Below are 11,272 nucleotides of genomic sequence, written 5' to 3' on the forward strand. Positions count from 1 at the left end.
CTCAGTACCATAGGACGAAAAGGAGGTTGGTTTAGAGTATAAAACTCCAGATGAGTGGTTCTCAACTAGGGGTGGTTTTTCCCCCCGGGGGACATTTGCAACATCTAAAGACATTTTTGGTTGTCCCAACTGGTGGTGGTCAGGGGTGCTATTGGCGCTAGTGGCCAGAGGTCAGGGGTGCTGCTAAACACCCCACAGTACACAGGAGAGTAAGGAAACGACTTCTTCCCCAGAGCTTCCAGAAGCAGTAGAACCCTGCCATTTAATCTGCTGAGACCCGTTAGAGACTTCTGACCTCCAGAACTATAAGATAATAAGTCTGTGTTGTTTCAAGCCACTACTCCTGTGGTGATTTGATACAGCGGCATTGGGAAAAGAATTCATATAGGAAAAGGCAATTTACAGAACAGGAGACATAATTACCTAATAAATATATTGAAAAAACCCTCAAACTCAGAAATTAAGGTGAAACGCTATTTCAAACGCATAAGTACAAAGAAAAGATGTGGAGTGAAATAACTTCCACCACTGCGGTGGGGGAGAAAATGGACATGACCATTCTGAGGAGCAATGTGACAGCATTTATTATCATTAAAAATGTGCATGGCTGGAACTTGACAGTTTCACTTTGAGGGATAAACCCTCGAGAAAAGTCTGACACGGAAGCATCAAGAGAGTTCTAGAACAATACATATTATAGGATCATTTTAATACAAAACAAATGGGAAACACACTAATTATTGGTCAATAGAGGCATTTATAAATGTATTATGCTATGTGCATAGATTGAATACATTGCCTCGACTGAATCCTTGGACTATGTCTCAACACAGATCTTCAAAGCATACCACTGAGTACATAGAGCAATTTGGAGCGTGATACACACACTAATATCGCCTTCATTCATTGTCAACACACACAGTACTATTATATGTTTCTCATGGATGTCTACCTATGTGGTAAGACACACAAACACAGACCGGGAATGTTGACGCCCTTCTGTGCTCCTGATAGAGGCTGGACAGGATGAGAGATGGGACTAGAAAGGACAGAGGGGATTTCACCTCCACTTGCAATGCTCTACTTCTTAGGTAAAAACACAAAAACTAAAATGGCACACAAAATACCAAATTTGTTCACAGATTTTCTTCTTACACTTTTCTTTCTCTTTTTGTCTTAAATTCTTCTCAGAATACAAGCATATCACCCAAAACAGTGGACATTAAAAAGAGAGTGATCATATTGAAATTGGTTTTGAATAAACCCTGGCTTAAAACTTACATGCAAGGGGCACCTGGGTGGCTCAGTCAGTTAAGCATCGGACTCTTAATTTTGGCTCAGGTCATGATCTCACAGTTTGTGAGTTCAAGTCCCTAATCAGGCTCCATGACGATGGTCCAGAGCCTGCTTGTGATTCTCTCTCCCTCTCTCTGCCTCTCTTTCTCTCTCTTTTTCTCAAAATAAATAAACATAAGACAAACCTTACATTCACAACTTAATCACTCACTTTATCTTTCTGAACTCAGGAAATATCTTGACACATTAGTTCAGACCTAGTATCTTCAAGAATTAAATTGATATTGGAGTAATGGGATAATGGAATGAGTGCTGGATTAAGAAATGGAATAATACCTGAGCATTACTATAATTTGTCACATTTTCAATCAAGAAAGGTGTCTGACATGCATTGCCTGATTTTCCAAAGAATCCCATCAGGTGAGGCTGATCTTCTGAAGAGTCCTGTTTTCCAGGTGGAAGAAAAAACGGAGGCCTAAAGAGAACAATGACTTGTGCAAGGTTGATAAGTGGTAAGAACCCGAGCTTGGGTGCATGTTTTCTGACTCTAAGTGCCTTGCTGTTTGTACTATATCAACTACCATCTGGGACGAGAAATGGATTCTTTAATAGCTGTTCCTATTTAAGAAAAAGGAAGGGGGGAGGGTGGGAAGCGGGAAGGGAAGGTGGAAGGAAGGAAGGGAAGAAGGAAAGCAAAGCAGCATGTTTTAGATGTTCTAATTGTCCCAAATGCCATTAGAGTCTGTACTTGAACTGGCTGTTTAAATAAGCAAGCAGGCATGTGAATGACTCTTATTCTGGGTTCATATCTAGTACAGTGTTCATATCAAAAGAAGGATGGGTCCTGATGTTTAAATTTTATTGGATAAAGTCCCGGTAAGCAGTATCAAGATGGCTAATGGTAAAAGAGAAACAAGCAAGAGTTACAAAGATAATATAGAAATCATGTTATGTTTGGAATCATTAAGGGAACCAGCCTTGTTTCCCTGGGAAAAGAGAAACTGTAGGGAAAGTGATACCTGCCATTAACTTTTTGAAGGATTTCCAAGTGGAAAAGGAACGAAAAAAATTAGTACTAGAGCCAAAGTGAGGAAGTGATACAGTGGTGCCAGTTCTCAGCTAAGAATATAGAACTTCTAAAATATAGAGCTGTCAAAATATTTAAAAAAAACAAAAAGGAATGCGTTGCCTCAGAGGAGTTCAAGCAGGAACTGGATGAATGGTTTCCAGCAACGCTTAAAAGGAAATGGTTATTTTGGAAGAGGCGCTGAACTAGATGAGAGAAATAGAATCATTCTCTGCCAATCACTCTCCCTAACACTGGTCTAATGGCGGGAAGCAAGACTCCTCTCGAATAGTTCTGAAGGCCCTTCCAGCAAGGGGCAACAACAGAGATTCCTTCGAGATCTCACGAACATCACACAGGTATGTATGTGCCTCAAAGGGAGAGTAGAAAAGATACACTAAAGATCTTGGGGAGGGATGTGACTTCTGCTTTTGTCATCTGACCCTATCCTTGTGGGGTCTCTGAAGGCTGAGGTCAGGTATGTGATGAAGAATGTCACACCAGAAGACAGAGGAGCAGATGGGAATCACCCTTCATGAGGACACCGGTGCCTGGCAGGTACATACATAAGCAAGTTGACAATTGCCATAAATCGAAGTCAGGCGCCCAACCGTAAAACACCGTGAATGTTCTGGCAAGTAGGTTGTCTAGTTGCAGTATATTGCTCAATATGAAATCTAGAACTGGGAAATGCAAGAGATGAGTAAGTCAAAGCGACGTGGATACCTAAGGCCATCTGTAATATCTGATGGAGGCTTGTGTGGGAAGAGGGGTGAGCTGGGTTAAGTCTTGACAACAGAGCGCAGATCCAAGACTTCCATTTCAGTCCTTCACCTTCTCTAGGGACACAACACAAAACTGCAGCACAACCCCCCTAGAAGCTTAGTTTGCTCTTCCCACCCTTGTCCTAATGTGCCGTGATCTCACCATGCCCTCCTGGAGCTCTCCTTGCTCTTCCCGACATTAACATAATCCTTTCTGAGGACCTGTCCTACCAGAATTGGTACTTTAGCAAGATCACGGTCATTTATATGCACATTAAAGATGGAGAGGCATCGCCTTAAGGATTTATAACTGTGGCCCAATCAGGACTGTGTTTGTGAATTAGCTTAACCATAGCAACCAACCAATAAGGAATTATTATTTTGAAGCCAAACTTTTCCAGAGTTATCATAAAATCTAGTTGTATACCTGGACAGAGTGGACCGTGGTGGTAAAGGTAAAAGATGTGGTATTGCTGGACACCAGAGTGCAGAGAAAGCTCATGAACCATGAGGCCTAGTTTTAAGAACATAACCCCTTCCTTTTTGCAAATGCGAAACTAAAAGGGAGAATGAGATCCAAGAAGAGACCTAGGGAAGTTTTCTTAAGGGGCTATATCTCCAAGCATGGCCTGTTTTGCCACAGGAATCTTTGGGACTACAGAAACTAATGGAATGGCAGGTGTTCCCACTTGTTTATTTTTTTAAAAATTTTTAATGTTATTTATTTTTGAGAAAGAGAGAGAGACAGACCACGAGCAGGGGAGGGGCAGAGAGAAAGGAAGACACAGAATCTGAAGCAGGTTCCACGCTTTGAGCTGTCAGTACAGAGCCTGATGCAGGGCTCGAACTCACAAACCTTCAGATCATGACCCAAGCTGAAGCCGGATGCTTAACTGACTGAGCCACTCAGGCGCCCCTAGGTGGTCCCACTTCTAATGTTGAGGGTTTGCAATGCATCAAAGGAGACTGACTTTGTGAAATTAAATCCTACTTCCTGGGATTATTGCAGTGTTTTAGAGAGGGCTTCCTTAGTGTCCTAAGAAGGTTTAATATTGAGCCAAAAAATATAATAGTATGGTGGATACTGAATTCTGGTGAATTCTCTAGAACCTATTCCACAAAGGCAAGTGTCAAAATCCGTCCCTCTTGGGGCACCTGGGTGGCTCAGTCGGTTGAGCGTCCGGCTTCGGCTCAGGTCATGATCTCACAGTTCGTGGGTTCGAGCCCTGCGTCGGTCTCTGTGCTGCTGACTAGCTCAGAGCCTGAAGCATGTTTCAGATTCTGTGTCTCCCTCTCTCTCTGACCCTCCCCTGCTCGTGCTGTCTGTCTCTGTCTCTCAAAAAAAAAAATCCATCCCTCTTGCTAGTAATTAGTTCAGGGCTGGGCAGGCTTAAGCCAGTGTGGACCAAAGAGAAGTGCTAGGAGAGACTTGCCAAGTACACAGGAGAAACAAGCTTCCGCAGTTTTGGAAGAGACCTAGGAGAAGCCTCCCCTCACTTGATAGACATGGACAAGGGTGGACGGGGTGGCGGATCACAAACTGTGGCCATCATGCAACCACAGGCACATGCCTTAGGATGCAGCCAACCCTATAGGCTTAAGAAGAAATTCTCTTTCTCTCTCTTTGTGCAAATTTTGAATCCTAAGTGGAGGGCGGGGGGATAGAACTCAAGTCCCTAATGGCACTACTGAATCCCCGAAGCTCACTCTACTTCTGGACTTCTTGTCACACGTGCTATTACATGAACTCCCTAAGTCAGTTTGGTGTGTGCTTTATTGCTGCCCGTAGCCATAAACATCCTCACTGATACTAATCATCGCTGAGAATCCTCTCTTTATGGTAGGCACGACACAACGGCGTAATTAGCATGGATTTGCAGTCCTCATTTCTGAAGTGATGCTATTTAAAAGCACATGCTCTTCTCCCAGGTGAAAGAATACGATTTTTACCAACTGTAATGAGATTCAACAGTTACAGCAGAGTAATTTTGAAAACAGATGTCATGATACTTCCATCTTGTGCAAAGCTTTTTTTAGAATCTTTATTGGCAATTCTTCCCAAGGTGTTCAGGGCTGCGGTCTCTGTAATTGATAAGACTGATTGCATCATGGAGAACGTTAACATGCTGATTTCACTCCGACTTTTAGACCGTATTCATTGAGTAGATTCTATGTGAAGCCTCCCATTGTTTTCACTTGAAAAGTTCAAAATGGGCCTCGTTTTACATTTTCTTATCTCTGCCTTTAACCACTGACGGAACCCCATGTCTTACCCTGTTTGGAATTTGCATCTCAGGGAAGAGGGTGATTTTAGAGGTTTCTTGGCAAGTTGGTAACTGATTAGATCTGTTAGGGTAGGAAATGAAAGTCTGGGGCCATTGTTCCTTCAAAAAAAAAAGCCGGTGAATAACATCTTTGAAGTTAACACACAAACCACTTGGCAAGTATCAATGTTCATGATTCTCTATATGTTAGTTGTCCCTTGCATGCCCTTCCTTGTTTTCTCTGCTAATTCAAATTTTAGCTATGCCCTGGTTTTTAAGACAGTTTAAGTACTATTCCTTCTTTAAATCTTTGTAACTGACTCATGCCCTAGCCCGGAGGATAACCTGAAGCCGTACTGAGAAGGTGGACCGCTTAGGTTTAGCAGACCATTTTAGCACTCGATACCTGAGACCAGTTGGCCAATCAATACTGTGGAACCCTAATTCTAGTTCTAGACCTAGAACTAGACCCATCTTGCCTTCTGAGCCTTGGTACTCTCATCTGTAAAATGGGGAAACTGAAAGGACAGGCAGGCATACCTCACTTTATTTGCCTCACTCTAGAGTGCTTTGCAGATACTGCATTTTTTTTTTTTTTTTTTACCAATTGAAGGTTTCTGGCAACCCTGCATTGAGCAAATCTTTCAGGGCCGTGTACCCTACACCATTTGCTGACTTGATGTCTCTGTTCCACATTTTGGTAATTCTTGCAACATTTTAAACTTTTTCTTTATTATTCTACTTGTTACGGGGCTCTGTGACCAGTGACTTTGATGTTACTATTGTTGGCACTTGAGAGCACCACGAATCGCACCCATATAAGATGACAAAATTAATCAGTAAACGATGTGTGTGTTCTGACTGCAGATGTGGTGGGAACAGCAAGACAACTAGAATCAGAAATGGAGCCTGAAGACGTGACTGAATTCCTGCAATCTCACGATAAACTTTAACAGATGAGGAGTCGCTTCTTACGAATGAGCAAAGAAACTGGTCTCTTGAGGTGGAATCAGCTCCGGGTAAAGATGTGGTGAAGGTCCTTGAAATGACAACAGAGGATTTAGAATATTCCATAACGTCATTGATAAAGCAGTGGCAGGCTTTGAGAGGGCTGACTCCAATTTTGAAAGAAGTTCTACTGCGGGTAAAACGTTATCAACCAGCATCACACACTACAGAGGAATGTTTTGAGAAGGAAACAGGCAATCAATGCAGGAAACTTCATTGTCATCTTATTTAAGAAATTGCCAGAGCCACACCAACCTTCAGCAACGACCACCCTGATCAGTCAGCGTCCCTCAGTGTCGAGGCAGGACCAGCAAAAAGATTATGAGTGACCTAGAGCTCAGGTGATGGTTAGCAGCCTTTAGCAATAAGGCATTTTCTAATTAAGGTATGTAGCTTGGGTTTTTTTTTTTTAGATACAATGGTATTTCACATTTAATATACTATAGTATAAACATCACTTTTCTATGCCTTGGGAATCCAAAAAATTCACCTGACTCGTTTTATTGTGATATTTGCATTCTTACACTGCTCTAGAACTGAACCAGCAGCATCTCTAAGGTATGCGTGTTTTCCGTGCCCGGATGGACCACAGTTTATTTATCCATTTGCTGCTTAGAGGACATCTTGATTGCTTTCAAATTTTGGCAGTTACAAGGAAAGCTGTTACAAATAGCCAGGGCAGGTTTTTGTGTAAATATGTTGTCAACTTCTTTTGGGTAAAGACCAAGGAGTGCAATGACCGACTCAGGTGGTCAGAATATGTTTCGTTTTGTAGGAAACCAAGAAACTGTCTTTCAAGTGACGAGACCATTTTGCATTCCACCAGCAATGAATGGGAGCCCCTAATGCTCCCCATCTTCCCCATTGATGGGAGCTGTCAGCGTTCCAGGTTTTGGCCATTCTAACAGGTGTGTGGTGCTATCTCGCTGCTGTTGTAATTTGCATTTCCCTTATGATGTATGATGGAGAGCAGGTTGTGGTTGAAATATATTTCATCATGGAGGGTGCGTAGGGGTAGTGGGTAGAGGCAGATTTTGATAAAGGAGAATAGGCCAGAATCGAAGAACTATAATTGCCCTGGAGGAGGTTGGCTGGCTCTGGAGGGGATGTCAAGTCACTAACAGGAATGAGGGGAGAGATGCGGAGTGGAAAGACATGATCATATTTTGTTTCTTTTTTGTATAAAAATGTTTTAATGTTTTTTATTGATTTTTTGAGAGACAGAGAGAGACAGCATGAGCAGGGGAGGGTCAGAGAGAGAGGGAGATACAGAATCTGAAGCAGGCTCCAGGCTCTGAGCTGTCAGCACAGAGCCTGACGTGGGGCTCAAACCCACGAACTGTGAGATCATGACCTGAGCCGAAGCTGCACGCTTAACCAACTGAGCCACCCCGGTGCCCCCATATTTTGTTTCTTAGAATAATCATTATGGCCGCATGCAGAGCATGGACTGACCAGTTAGAAGACAGAAATCAAGGTAAGAGATGATACAAGATGTGGAAGGACGGTTGGAATTAAATGGATGGATTACAGAGCCCTTTGGGGGAGGGGAAGAAAGGATTTAGGTTGATGCCCTCTCTTCCAGCAAGCACTCCCTGATAGCCCTTGCCCGCGGGACATCAGGCCTCCTTCTGTTCTGCTTCCCTCGTGCCTTACTGTCATTCCTCCAGCATCCAGCTTTACCACCAGTGGGGAGTCAAGTGCAAAGAGAGAGAAGAGCGAGGCACATGGAATCGAGGTCAGAATGCCTGGTTTTGTATTCCAGCTCTACGACTCATCAGTTCTGACATCTTCGGTAAAGTGCTTAACTCTTCTATTGAATCTCCATCCCTGGATCTATGAAATGGGAACTTTTTAAAACTTGTATCATAAAGCTGGTTCGAGACACAAATATGATAGTGCTATAAAAGTGATATAAAATGATAAGCAACTGTGTTTTTCCATTATTGCCTCCACAATCCACACCCACACAAGTGCACAAATACATTACATGGAAGAGATCAGCTTGACATAAACGAAGATGATAGGAACTGACAGCCCACGGCCTTTGCACCTGGCCAGATCTATGACCATGGCCAGGTCAAAGTCCCCTTGAACCTTGATTAATAATAGCTAACATTTCCTATGCAGAATTTAAGCTAATGTGTCCTAAATAGAACAAATTAGTTGTAACTGATCTGCATATCCAAACTTACTTAATCCACACAATGACCTTATAAGGGAGGTACTGCCATTATGCCTCCCATTTTATAAGGGAGGCCACTGAGGCGCAGAGAAAGGAAGTGGCATGCTCAAGGCTACACGGCTAATCAGTCATAGAGCTGGGATTCGAGGCCAGGCAGTCTGTTTCAGGAACTCACATCCTTAACCACGATGGGCCTCTTCCAGCTATAGGAGTATGATTCCATGTTGGCACCTTGCAGAATTATTTGCATTGGGCTGTTTCACTCTTTTCAAAAGAATAGGTTATTTGTATTCTCCATTTTCATCTTCGGCTGTCTTTGATAATTTGGTGACTCGTACATTTATCTCATTAATTTCTCCAGACTAATCTTCCCATCAGTATTTCAGGGCTAGACCAACCCTCCTAAGACACGCTATGAGTCATCCCTCCCTATTTTAAATTACTTGATGCTTGGCGACTTCAGCTATTTCTCTAGGGAACCTTGTTCCGCATTTCATATTCCAGTAATTCTTTAAATGAAAGTCATTTCTAAAACCATCTTCTCAATTTCCTTTATCACTTGTTTGTAGTCACCAGGTTCATTTGGCCCTTCCTACGTGCTTTTAAACACAATCACATGACCTCAGTCGGCAGCCCTTTATCCTGGTAATCCACAGCATTTCTCAATTCCTGTTCTAATATCTAAAGGCAAATAGAAAAAGCAAACTTGACTTTAATGAATATTTCATTCAATGAATATTTATTTTTTCATGCTCTGGCACATGCACAAAAAACACTGAATCATGAGACCTTTGCAAGCTCTTTAAAAAATAGGTATTGAGGATCTGTCTTGCTCGCTCTCTCTCGCTCTCTCTCGCTCTCTCACACACACACACACACACACACATACACACGCACATTAAAAAAATTTTTTTAATGTTGAATTATTTTTGAGAGAGAGACAGAGACAGACAGTGTGAGCAGGGGAGGGCCAGAGAGAGGGAGACACAGAATTGGAAGCAGGCTCCAGGCTCTGAGCTGTCAGCCCAGAGCCTGATGCAGGACTCTAACCCATGAACCACAGGATCATAACTTGAGCCGAAGTTCGGATATGCAGATCAGCTACAACTAATTTGTGACCTGTTATGACTGGTTTCTTTCACTTAGCATAGTGTTTTCTTTCTTTTGTTTTTTAAAATCTTTTTTTTTTTTTTACTTATTTTTGAGAGTTAGAGAGAGACAGTGAGAGCAGGGGAGGGTCAGAGAAAGAGGGAGACACAGAGTCTGAAGACAGGTTCCAGGCTCTGAGCTAGCTGTCAGCACAAAGCTTGACGTGGGCCTCGAACTCACAAACTGCAAGATCATGACCTGAGCCGAAGTCAGACACCTAACTGATTGAGTCACCCAGGCACCTCCATGCATGCACATTTTAAAAATTCTTTCTCTTTCAACAGAGACCAGTGAAAAAATTTCTAAAACTCAAATAAGCTTCAGTCACAATGGAAACAACAGGACAACAATCAAGAGCCTTTTTTCAAAAACAGAGAGAATCTAGCCCAGCAGTTTTCATCCTGGGTTGATCTGGCACCACAGGGATCATTTGCCATGCCTGGAGACATTTTATTTGTCCCCACAGTTGGTGGGGGCGGTGATAGTGGCATCTAGCAGGTGGAGGCCAGAGATATGCTAAACATCCAACAACGCACAGAACAAAGGATTATCTAGCCCCAAATGTCAACAGGGTTAAACTTGAGAAACTCAAAATGTCTGTCAACATTTAATACAATTTACGCTCACACAACGCAACTTCTTCAAAATGTGCCCCTGTAACAATTACATAACATTTTAGCCGCAACAACCTTGGGGCCACCAAAGGTCCCCTCACAAGTCATTCATTCTGAAAATAAATCATGGATACATTAGGCTATAAAGACAAACCAGGCCCCGAAATGTAAGCAATCAGCAAAATCAGCCATCCACGAGCCTGTTTGGGGAATGTTTCCAAAACCTTTTTGTGTTTAAAAACAAAGAAGCCAACTTTAAAAAGCAAGCCAAATTTCTTCTCTTGTAATTTCAAGCTTCTAAGACTTAGTGTCATCTGATCCCACTTTCGTCTTGGTTCTGTGTTCCTATGAAAGGCTATGTGATAACAGCCCTCTTGAGTTTCTAAATGAGAGAATCTAATGTTCTGACACATGACCGAGCGTCAAAGTGCACCTGCAGCCGAGGTCTCAATCTGAATCATTAGGCAGAGGCTGTGCAGGAAAGGAGGGCTGGGTCTCTTTAGTTCTCATGCAGAACAATTCAATTTCTTCTTATCAACTTCATTTCCATAATGAGTCACCACTGGAAGGAAATGGCAGTCTCTCGGTGACCCATGGCCACCACCTTCTAAACCCAGCTTAATTGCCCTCCTTTGCTTGGCCCAATGCCACCAAGGAATGTTGGCTCACCCCACAATCAATCCTGTTGGCTGCTCTCTAATTTTCATTTAGTAAATTTAGAGTATTATGAAGAGCACTTTGAACCCCTCTCTGGGATAATGTCCAGGAGCCACTTTGCCTAAACAAAGTCATTGATTTTAATGGAACAAATGAGAGAGCCAATTTGTATTGCATGGCACCCTGACAAAGATGAGGAAATGCTAGGACTCATTTGTCCCAAATTCTATCTCCAATGATAATGACGACTCTGCAACCAAAGGGATCTT

Source organism: Suricata suricatta, chromosome X (assembly GCF_006229205.1).
Source record: "Suricata suricatta isolate VVHF042 chromosome X, meerkat_22Aug2017_6uvM2_HiC, whole genome shotgun sequence".
In the NCBI taxonomy this organism is placed as follows: Eukaryota; Metazoa; Chordata; class Mammalia; order Carnivora; family Herpestidae; genus Suricata; species Suricata suricatta.